At 35.9% G+C, this 12707-nt stretch overlaps 1 protein-coding gene across 1 annotated transcript in view; it reads left to right on the forward strand.

The window, feature by feature from the left end:
* The window catches only part of LRP1B (LDL receptor related protein 1B), a 1467083-nt gene that overhangs the window by 866542 nt on the left and 587834 nt on the right, over positions 1-12707 (forward strand). The gene's annotated exons all lie outside the window — the stretch shown is intronic.

Here is a 12707-nt window from a genome sequence, read left to right on the forward strand (position 1 = left end):
CATCAGGTAAAATTTCATGGTGCTGAAAGAGAGCTTTGACTCATTCCCATAAGTGATCTTTGAAAATCAAAGTACAAAGATTCTTTTAGAAGATAAAGTTACACTATACTGTTCTTTTCAAATAGATATCTATACATTGTACTATTCTTTTCAAACTGTAATCACTCTTTCCTCATATTCTCTTCTGTTTCTTTGAGAGGCAAGAATTACCATATTGCCTTAATTTATCATCTCAACGTACGTCTTTTTAAAAATCCAATAATGAACCTGAATTTTGATATTATATTAAATGTGCCAATGATGGAATATACAAAAGAAAGTCATAATTTTGCTTTGAATTGAATACTGTGTATTTTTAAATCTTGGGGTAAAATCCCTACACCATGAAGCTTTTCAGCAATTTTTTCTTAGTTTTAGAACTGTGGAAGTATACTTTCTTGAAGTATCTCATTTTTAATAGTGATGATTCAGTAAAGGGATAATATCAACAAGATTTGCAATAAATAATTCTTTTTATGTGGTCCATAGAATAAACCTTGTGATGTAAAATGATACTATTAACAACTCTTTTCTTTGGATTGTGTTCTAAGATTTGATACACAATTGAAATTCAAGGTAGTGTTAGACATTAAAGGCAAATTGAAATGCTAATACTTCTGTGTAGAAGATGATAGAACAGAAGAAACAAGGGACTCTACAAGATTAGGACCCATACAAAGGATTTAATTTGGACTAAAGCAATTCAGTTGGTTCTTATCTGGAGTTGTTCAGAATATTTAATACGGAAAAGTGAGTATGACTGAAATAGTATGAGCAAATAAAGTCCTTACATTGTAATGTGGTAGCTGTAGGTTACACCAAAATGTTCATTTATACGCTCGTTTTTATAAGGGGAAAAACCTTATCTTCTTTCATACTAAATTTCCATTTTCCTACTCAAAATAAATTAAAGAACAGCTATATATGAAGCTTATATAAAGAAAGTTTGTAAGAAAAAGAATTAGTGTTACTATTTACACTTTGTAGTTGGCCCCTCAGGTGTTATACACTAAGTGATATTTTTAACTGTGTATGGATGATGATTAAACATCCAGTAACAAATATTAAATGCCTACTTCATGTCAGTTATTGTTATATTTGAAAAGTACTTTAAAATAAATTCAGAATTATACTGTTAAATTTTAATTTGTGCAAGATAGACTATTTTCCCAGAAATAACCCAGAACCTTATTACAAACCATATCTTAAGTCAGCATTAATGAGTATGGCTTGTGAGTCAGACATTCATTTATTCAATAAACAGATTTTTATTGAGTATCAGATTTTGTATTCGGCCTGTTGATAAAAATTTGACATTGTCCTTTTGCGTTAGGGGCACACGAACCTAAATCATTTTAGATCCCATTAAGTGAATTTATCTCAGTGACCTTGAGCAAATTACTGTTAGCTCGGTGGTACTTGCTTTCCTCATCTGTAAGATCAAGGCAAAATGCCTATTTTGTAAAGTTCTCATGAGGATTAAATGAGGAAAACTTATGAAAAGAACATCTGGCGTTTAATAATAGAACCTATCAGGAGTAGTAGTAGAAAGTATATTGGGTCCAATAGACTGAAATTTGAATGATTTGATTGTCTGCAGTATTGAGTACGTATAAATGAATTCAGTTAAGAATAAACATAGAACAGAATCCATAGGAATCTAGCAGAGGAACATATGTAACTAAGTGGGCCTCTGAGATGAGCAAATTTTTATGCACATCTATATTGTCTTAATGCTGATGCTAAGAGGCAAACAAGTTTGAAGTACCGGGTTCTGCTCTCAGATCTTCCCAGCATAGCCCCTTAGGACCAATAGACAACTGGGCCCCCATCTTGTTCTAGAAGTTCTTGATGTGATTTACAAATAAGTATTGCTTACAAGTTCCTTCCAGTAACTTTCTACTTCAGGTTACTAGTCATGTCAACCAGGTGCTAAGACTGATGGTCTCTGTGATGCTGAATGACAAACTGTGCTGTCCATGTGTAAATGTGTTCCTCTTGCTGTTTCTCCTATATTCCCTGTCTAACCCTGTGGCCATTTGGCTCTATAGGAGAAGAAAATTTTTTCCTCTACCTTTCTAGGTTCTTTTGGCTGGGGTAGTGCAGGCATACCTCAGAGATATTGCAGATTTATTTCCAGACCACCGAAATAAAGCAAATATCACAATAAAGCGAGTCACACGAAATTTTTGGTTTCCCAGTACATGTAAAAGTTATGTTTACACCATACTGTGGTCTTTTAAGTGTGTGATAACATTATGTCTTAAAAAAAATGTACATACCTTAATTAAAAAATACTTTATTGATAAAAAATGCTGTCCATCATCTGAGCCTTCAATGAGTCATCGTGGTAATGGCAAAGACCACTGATCACAGATCACCATAATAAATATAATAATAAAAAATTATGAAATATTGTGAGAATTACCAAACCGTGGCACAGAGACATGCAGTAGGCAAATGCTGTTGGAAAAATGGTGCTGATAGACCTGCTCGATGCAGGGTAGACTCAAACCTTCAATTTTCAAAACACACAGTATCCACAGGGTGCAATAAAGTGAAGAGCAATAAAATGAGGTATGCCTGTAATTAAAGTGACAGAAGGCAGATTAACAGGAGAAAAAAAATTAATTATGTAAGTATGGGAGCCCCGTAAGAATGAGACCCAAAGAAGTGACCAAAGCAGGCAGCATTTATACCTTTTAGACAAAGAAACAATTATTTGTGAAGATTTGAAAAAACAAAGGGGTTTGGGCTTGCAGTTCCAAAATAATGAAGTAACAAAGCTTATTTATACTGCTTTCTTGGCCTTGAATTCCCTATCTCTGGTGATAAGGATGCCTTCTATCTTCCTGGTATAGGGAGGATACCTTCACATGAGGGAATTAGTCCCTGCTTTCAGGCAAACAAAAGAGGCTCAGAGTATTTTTCTTTCACCAGCTGTTTCTTAAGTAACTTTAATTCAATATAATCAATATGGGGGAAGGGTTGGGGGGAGGGGTAGTTTGGGATTGACATGTACACACTGCTATATTTAAAATGGATAACCAACAAGGACCTACTGTATAGCACAGGGAACTCTGCTCAATATTCTGTAACAACCTAATTGGGAAAAGAATTTGAAAAAGAATAGATACATGTATATGTATAACTGAATCACTTTGTTGTACATCTGAAACTAACACAACATTGTTAATCAACTGTACACCAATATAAAATAAAAAGTTAAAAAATAAATTAAATAAAATAAACAACTATCAACAAGAAAAAAAAATCAGTATGCCAACATAGCACATTTTGGGGTGGCCTGTCCTGAACCCCATCAGCTCTCATTAGCAACTCAGATGTTTCTCATAAAAAGAAAGAACAAACAGAAATCAATTGGTCAATTTATCTACTTATCGGCAAGTTTTGTTTTGTTTGTTTGTTTTTTAGCACATAGTATAAATATAAAACCAAGTTCTTTTGAATGTAACCCTTATTCATTGCAACCCTGTTAATTGCAATTTTTGATCTATCCCAATAGGCTAGAGAGACTCTTATCTGTAAATTAACTATAAAAAATATTATTGGTGATTAACTTTATAGCAGGAAAGTCTTATCTATATTGTCAGTTTAAATTCTTTATTTGTGAGGAATGGCACCGGGAAAGACAATGCTGGTTTCAAGAGTATTGTAGATACTGATTAAAATAGATTAAAACTGTGTTGCATAGTAACTTTTTTTTTAAGTTAGCATTTTCACTGTGTGCTTGAACCACTTTCTTAAAATATATTCAGCAAGTTATATTGTTTACTAATTTACACAAAATACTGAAGTATTCCAGATTATTGTGTTTTCTTTTCTAAAAGTTCTTTTTTTGCTTTTTTTTTTTTTCTCTCGTAATGGACAATTTAGAGCTGTGATGTGAATAAGTGGACCAAAAAAAATTTTTTTGGTTTATACACAAATTAAAACTGCCTTTTAGTGTAGTATCAAGGTTAAGTCTCATAAGGAAACATTTGATAGTAGAAGAATTTTTGAAATACTCTCAAGAATTCATGCCACTGTAATCCCACTTTATAAGTTTCTTTTAGAACTATCCCCCTGAGATGATTTGTAAAATGGAATTTTTCAGTGCTATAAATGAACATATGAATGTGTGAAAAAATAAGTACAAACCTGTTTTTGTTGGTATACAATGACTGTCATACCTATGAAATACATACATAGGGATATTTGTTACTGTGTTATTTACTCATTGAATTTCACTGATATTTTGCACTGCAGGAAGTTATTGTAATTACTTTCTCATGATGAATCTGTCTGAGCCATCTCTGGCTTAAACTCCTGCCCACTGCATTCCCTGAACCATTTCCATGAAGAAAATTAGGTGATTAAGAAAGCAGGAGCTACTGTTCAGTTGATTTTTCTCCTTTTGCATATTGACTGTCAGATTATAAATTATTTTTGGAAAAAATGTATAGAAAAATGCATGGAAAAAATGTACAAGATGTAAGGAGAAAAAACAATATTCTGTCTCATAAGGCTGGGAAGTGTCAAATGAAAACAATCATTTTCTATAACCCTTTATGAAACCTGTATTCTCACTATGAAGTTACACCTTTGTGGTTGTATGCACTTAGCCTGGGATATATGATGAGGATGTCACTTTGGCAACAAAAATAACATAATTATAGTGACTACTTGTTATGGATTTAGAATATATTAAGCACTTGCAAAATGCTTTTCATTAATCATCTCGTGGTAATCATTTCTGGAAGACTTTCTTACTCTTCCTTTATAGATTCAGAAACCGAGGCTTGTTGAAAGAAATGAGTTGCCTGTGATGAATGGTAGAGTTGGGATTCAAAACCAAGTTTATCTGCTTCCAAAGTCATATTAAATCTTAACCATATGCTATGCCTAGAGAGGCTCATTTCATATAGTAATTACCTGACCTCAAGCAAAGATCAAGGAATAAAACTGGTACTTAGTCAAGCATGGAAGGTGGGAAAGAAAAATCTAGAGCTTATGTACTCCTAAGAAATGTGGGAACAAGTAGGACACTGCAGTCAGCTTTTCTAAGCAGCCAGGGGTATGCAAGAACCAGTCTCACCTCTGTGTCAATTTTGCCTCACAATTAATTATTTCTGAATCTTTAAATGCATGTTTTAAACAGTAATGTCACTGATATACTAGGCCTTCTGGTTTGTGGAATTGTTTTCATATTTTAATTCACTGGATTTCCCTTACTTGTTTTCTGTTAAATCCATATGCATGAAATACTTGAAAGAGAAGTGCATAGTGATCTTATCAAAACACCCAACTTGGCATTTTATGAGTGTGTATCACTGAAGACCAAGTAATTGCAGCCTTCAGGCAGTTTGGGCTGAATAACTTTGTTTCTGTTAAATACAAATCAACATTCCCATTATACATTGTTGAACTAAATATTTTCAATTAAGATTTATTGCTCAGTCTTGGATACATTAAATGCTTAGAGCAGTTTACAAAATGGGATTTCAATTTACTACTTAAAGCCATTTCAGAGTTTAAAATGTTTATATATTATGAATTTTATCCCTCAAGCCTCATATAAAGCATATTGGCTTGTCAATCAGCATTACCCTTCATGGTTTATTCTTAAGAATCTAGTATAACTACATATTTTATTTTCTTGATGTTTTCTGTTCATTTTAAATGTAATCCCAGGGCTTCCCTGGTGGTGCAGTGGTTAAGAATCTGCCTGCCAAGGCAGGGTAAATGGGTTCGAGCCCTGGTCCGGGAAGATCCCATATGCCGCAGAGCGACTAAGCCCGTGCACCACAACTACTGAGCCTGCGCACCACAAGGAAGAGTAGCCCCCGCTCACCACAACTAGAGAAAGCCCGCACACAGCAACAAAGACCCAACTCAACCAAAAATAAATAAGTTTTTTTAAAAATAAATAAATTAATGTAATCCCAACCAAAAGTCATTTGTTTACTCAACCTTCAAGTACACCTTCTTGAAACCTACCAAACATTTTTTTTTATTGTTTAATCATTCTAACCCTTATACGTGGATTTTTAAATCTATTCATGGATAATATTCATAAACACTGTTTACCATATCAAAAGAACTCAAGGACCTCAATTTTTAAAAATAAGGTTAAAACAAATTTCTGGATATGCTTCCTTGCTTGATGTAATACAGTTATATATATACTTATTACTCAGCACAGTTACATTTATTATGTATGAAGTTTAATCAACATATAGAGCTATGCACCCCAAAAGAAATGATAATAATAGGTTACCAAAAAGAATGGAGGAATTAACAAACTGATATTAAAATTACACATTCATATACACACAAATAATTTAAATTTGTTACATTTTTTAATCTGATCATTTACTCATTCAAATGTTATGGAGTGTAAAAAAAAAAGTTATTAGGGCTTCCCTGGTGGTGCAGTGGTTGAGAGTCCGCCTGCCGATGCAGGGGACGCCGGTTCGTGTCCCGGTTGGGGAAGATCCCACATGCCGCGGAGCGGCTGGGCCCGTGAGCCATGGCCGCTGAGCCTGCGCGTCCGGAGCCTGTCCTCCGCAACGGGAGAGGCCACAACAGTGAGAGGCCCACGTACCACAAAAAAAAAAAAAAAAAAGTTATTAAAAAAAAGGTTATGAAGTGCATACTAGGTTCCAGACTCTGAAAATAAAACCTGGGACACATTATCAAAGTCATAGTCCAGTAAAGGAAAAAAACAGAAATATAAACCATTTGATGAGACCTTTAGTAGAGTTACACAACAACAAAAACCAATATTGTTCATGAGTACTGTATCCAGACACCATAAAGATAATGTAAGTAGACACTATAAAAATAGTACAACTAATTCTTGGTGAGAAAGAAAAATAGAGGAATGAGTTGTAACCAAATTGGTGATATTTTGTAACTTCAACTGGACCCTGAAGGAAACATGCTTTTGTTTTTAAGGTATGACGGAAGAAGGGGCTTTCCTTATTCTTTTTTGTTTTTTTTTGAAGATGTTGGGGGTAGGAGTTTATTAATTAATTTATTTATTTTTGCTGTGTTGGGTCTTCATTTCTGTGCGAGGGCTTTCTCTAGTTGTGGCAAGCGGGGGCCACCCTTCATCATGGTGCGCGGGCCTCTCACTATCACGGCCTCTCGTTGCGGAGCACAGGCTCCAGACGCGCAGGCTCAGTAGTTGTGGCTCATGGGCCTAGTTGCTCCGCGGCATGTGGGATCTTCCCAGACCAGGGCTCGAACCCGTGTCCCCTGCATTAGCAGGCAGATTCTCAACCGCTGTGCCACCAGGGAAGCCCTCCTTATTCTTAGTAGAAAAAAAAAAAAACAGGCTTAAAAGGCACAAAATCATGATATATCTAAAAAAACTGAATTATTCTGCATGTCTGGGGGAAAAAATATCTAATACAAGGGAATATTTAGGATAATATTGACAGGAACTATAATTTTAAAATATTCAAATGACACAATTCAGTGATTTTAAAAATAGTTTGCTCTATTTTACCTATCAAGCTATAAATATAGCTTAGGGAAATTATAAAACTGTAGGCATTAAACCTTTTAAAATGATCTTTTAGAACAAAATACTTCTTAAGAAATAAACTGTCACTGACTCTGTTTTTCCTCTAATTTTGCATGTTATTTTCACAAGGCACATAATTTTAAGAGCTTGAACTATAAGATAAATTGTTCCAAGTAAGAGCTTGGGACATTAAGAGCTTGAAATATAAATTGTCCCAAGTAAAATGATTTATGTGAGGGAGAATGGAGGAGATGCTGAAATCCTAACTTGATACAATAAGTAATAAGGAACTAATTAACTTAGATCTGTAACTGTGTGTCATCAGTGACTTTTTTTGTTTTAATTCATTTATTTATTTATCTTTGGCTATGTTGGGTCTTTGTTGCTGAGCACAGGTTTTCTCTAGTTGCGGCGAGTGGAGGCTATTCTTTTTTGTGGTGCACGGGCTTCTCATTGCAGTGGCTTCTCTTGTTGCAGAGCACAGGCTCTAGGCACGCAGGCTTTGGTAGTTGTGGTGTGTGGGCCCCGTAGTTGTGGCTCGCAGGCTGTAGAGTGCAGGCTCAGTAGTTGTGGCGCACAGGCTTAGTTGCTCTGCGGCATGTGGGATCTTCCCGGACCAGGGCTCGAACCCATGTCCCCTGCATTGGCAGGCAGATTCTTAACCACTGCACCACCAGGGAAGCCCCATCAGTGACTTCTTAAAGTGGAGTGAATTGAGAGGATTATTTCAAGGAATCCTTTAGATCAAGTTAAGATGAGGGCAATATAGATACTTGGAGTAGAAGAAAAAAACCAAAAAAGTATTTCCTCTATCCTAGGTTCTCTGGCTAGGGCCCTGGAAATTAGACTGACAACAGACAAATTAAAAAGAGGAAAACAGAGTTTATTAACTCTCATAGCACACATACATATGAGAGAAACTCATTGAAGAGTAACTCAAAGGAGTGGTTAGAACTTGTGCTTATATAGCATCTTACCAAAGAACAATAAATTTGTAGAGAAATAAAAAGATAAAGGAAAAAGGTTTTAAACTTTCAAGGAAGGCGTACTATGAGAAGGTAAATATATGAGGAAAACTAAGGAAAGATAAGGGCCATTTCGGTAACTTTTGTTACATAGATTCCTCTCAGTGCTGTCTCTGGGCTGGTAAATCTAGACCTGTCTCTGGTGATTAAGAGGCTAAGCCCGCTTTCAGCAAAAAGGGAGGGCAGAGAGCTTTGATTTTTGGTGTCTGTTGTTTCTTAATTATCTTCAGGATAATTAAGATTAAGATAGTTAAGATTAAGATTAAGATAATTAAGATTATAAATAATATTAATTTAATTAATAATTAAAATAATCTTTAAACCAAAGAGGTCTATTTTGGAGTGGCATATTCTGAATGCCCTACATTCTCAACTTTTTGTTGAATAATATTTTTGAATTGAAATTTTTATTGAGGTAATTTTAGATTCACGTGCGGTTATAAAAAATAATGCAGAGGGGTTCCGTGTATACTTTATCTAATTTTCCCCAATTGGAATATTATGTAAAACTACAGTAAAATATTACAACTCAGATATTGACCTTAATACAATCCACCAATCTTATTCAGATTATGTATTATTAGTATTCATTTGTGTGTTTGTATATTTAGATCTGTACAATTTTATAACATGTATAGGTTGCTGTATCCAATATCAGAGTCAAAATACTGAATAAACTGAATTGAGTTCTGTGGATAAGTGGATGGGAAAAAAGAAAAGCAAAATAAGATAATGAATAATTCCAATATCACAACAATCCTTCCTGATACCCTTTTATAACCACATCTACCCCCTCCTCCCCCTTTTTTTCCTCCCCACACTATCTTCCATTTCTAAAATTTTGTCATTTTATTTATTTATTTTGCGGTGTACGCGGGCCTCTCACTGTTGTGGCCTCTCCCGTTGCGGAGCACAGGCTCCGGACGCGCAGGCTCAGCGGCCATGGCTCACGGGCCCAGCCGCTCCGTGGCATGCGGGATATTCCCAGACCGGGGCACGAAACCCGTGTCCCCTGCATCGGCAGGCGGACTCTCAACCCCTGCGCCACCAGGGAAGCCCTAAAGTTTTGTCATTTTAAAATGTTATATAAGTGGAATCATACAGTATGTAAGCTTTTGGGTTGACTTTTTTCCAGTTAGCATTTATCCTTGTAGAGTCATCAAAATTGTTTCATGTGTCAATAGTCTGTTATTGTTGTTTTTTTCTTTCCTTTTTAATGCTGAGTAGTATGCCATGGTATGTACATATCATAGTTTACCTAAACATTCTCCTGTTGAAGGAAATGGGATGATTCCAGTTTCTGACTGAAGCCAAATCCGTCCTCTATACACCGACACTGAATTAAATCTCGGAGACAGTGTTTTGGGTGAAGTAGAAAAGAATAGCTTTATTACTTTGCCAGGCAAAGGGGGCCACAGCAGGCTAATGCCCTCAAAACTGTGTGTCTCCACCTTGTGGGGGGGGGGGGGGGGGGGACTCGTGGTGTGAGGAGTCTTATAGTCCTGGGTCGGGGTTGCTGATTAGGATCAGGGGACGGTAAGCGCAGGGCCCGCATTCCTTCAATTCAGACCTTCTCTGGAATGAAGAATGCTTGTCAAGCAGGTAACGTCTTCCATTTGGGGGCTTTAGTTCTGAGAAGAGCTCAAAGATAATGTTATGTATATCCCTTGAGGGGGAACCAGGACACTGCCCCTAGACTTGTACTATTGTCTCTTGACTGCTCCTCCCTTATCTCCACATCCCCTCCCTTCCCTGATTAGCAGCTGTTTGAACCTGCCCTTTGGAACTCAGGGAAGGGGACACAGAAAGGCTTTTGTACCCAGGAGGCCCATAGGGTCCCGCTCCATTTCATGACTACAACAAATAAAGCTGTTATAAACATTCATGTACAAGTTTTTGTGTGAACATCCATTTTCATTTCTCTGGGATAAGTTCCCAGGAGTGCAATTAGTGGGACCTATGGTAACAATATGCTTAATTTCATAAGAAACTGCCCAGTTCTTTTCCAGAGTGGCTGTACCATTTTACGTTCCAACCAGCAATGTGTCAGTGATATAGTTTGTTCCTACATCTTTGCCAGCATTTATTTTTGTCACTAGCTTTATTGTAGTCATTTTTGTAAGTGTGTAGTGATACTCATTGTCATTTTAGTTTGCATTTTCCTGTGACGTTAAACATCTTTTTCATGTACTTACTTGCCGTATGTATATCTTCTGTGAGATTTCTGTTCATTCATTTTCCCCATTTTCTAATTCTATTTTTTTTAAACTATTGAGTTTTGAGAGTTCTTTTCAAGATCCTAGTCTTTTGATGGATATGTGGATTGCAAATACTTTGTCTCAGGCTGAAGCATATTTCTGATTGGCTTTCATAGAACAGATGTTTCTAATTTTGATGTATCTGTATAATTGAGAAAATACTGTATTAAAAATTAAGTGCACAATCTATTTCTCATTAAATTATCTCAAAATTATCATTTGTACGGATTACCAGAGAAATGCTTGTAAATTTTAAAAATAGGATTTTAGCTTGAAAGGGAAATACAAAAACCTATACTACTAATAAATAGGTAAAATGTATTAAGTACATCTATGTGCCAGACACTAGGATATGAGGCCCTTTTATAACCTTCTTATTATTACAACCTCACAATGGTGAAGTGAGTGTGTAGCCACAAAGGCTACCTAGCCTTCTGTCAGATCAACCCAGAGACGCTTAGACAAAGTGATTGGAGGGTGGCCGTTTATATTTGTGTTCACTTCAGAGAGAATCCAGGGACACAAACAGTAATTTGGGCTTCCTCAGGATATTTATTCTTTTTTTTCTTTTAATAGATCTTTATTGGAGTATAATTGCTTCACAATACTGTGTTAGTTTCTGTTGTACAACAAAGTGAATCAGCCATATGCATACATATGTCCCCATATCCCCTCCCTCTTGAGCCTCCCTCCCACCCTCCCTATCCCACCTCCCTAGGTCATCTCAAAACACCGAGCTGATCTCCCTGTGCTATGCTATGCTGCTGCTTCCCACTAGCTTTCTATTTTACATTTGGTAGTGTGTATATGTTGATGCTACTCTCACTTGGCCCCAGCTTCCCCTTCCCTGACACCATAAAGCATAAACAAGACGTAAAGACAACCCTCAGAATGGGAGAAAATATTTGCAAAGGAAACAACGGACAAAGGATGAATCTGCAAAATATACAAACAGCTCATGGAGTTCAATATCAAAAAAACAAGCAATTCAATTAAAAAACTGGCAGAAGACCTAAATAGACATATCACCAGAGAAGACATACAGATGTCCAAGAGGCACATGAAAAGATGTTCAACATCACTAATTATTAAAGAAATGCAAATCAAAACTGCAATGAGGTATCACTTCACACCAGTCAGGATATTTATTCTTTATCTTACAAAATCTAAGTATTCTCAGAAGGGATAAAGCATTTCTTGAGATAGCCTAATTGTGAGTAGGCAATTAATCCTATTCTACTTCTCCATGGAATAACAATGCTCCTTTGAAGCTAAAAGTTCAATGTTTCAGAGAAAGTGCTGCCCCAGGAATAATCATGCCTGTTTTGGTGTACTATGAAAAGATCTCCATTTTGGAATATCCAGAACATTATAATTATTCTACAAGTATCGTAGGGCATACAACTTTACAATATTTTCCCATTTTTTGTGTTTTCAATAGCCAGTTTCTACAACTTTCACAATTCCAGAAGCAGAAGTTGTGTTCCATTGTCTGAAGATAACACTACAAAGAAAATATTTAGAAGATTTCAATGTTATTTATACGCTCTAGAGGCCTTGAAGTTAATCATCTACATTTAAATATCCATAGTATGTTTTTTTCCCTATCTACAGCTTTAGTATTCCTCTGTCTCCAGAGATCTCATCATGACCTACTTTCCAGCAAAATTTAAAAGGCCTCATTGAACCTTTTAAAAATTCAAATTTAAAAGATTATAAAAATATGCAGTGTTTAAAAGAAATTTCTTAAATTTTGTATTCCAAAATGACCTGGAGAGAGTTCTTAAAAATACTGATGCCTGGGACCAACATAAACCAATTAAATTAGAATTTCTGTGATTGGGATCGGTA

This window comes from Aethalodelphis obliquidens, unplaced genomic scaffold, assembly GCF_003676395.1.
Source record: "Aethalodelphis obliquidens isolate GAN/ISIS:26980383/991018 unplaced genomic scaffold, ASM367639v1 scaffold2, whole genome shotgun sequence".
NCBI classification, from domain to species: Eukaryota; Metazoa; Chordata; class Mammalia; order Artiodactyla; family Delphinidae; genus Aethalodelphis; species Aethalodelphis obliquidens.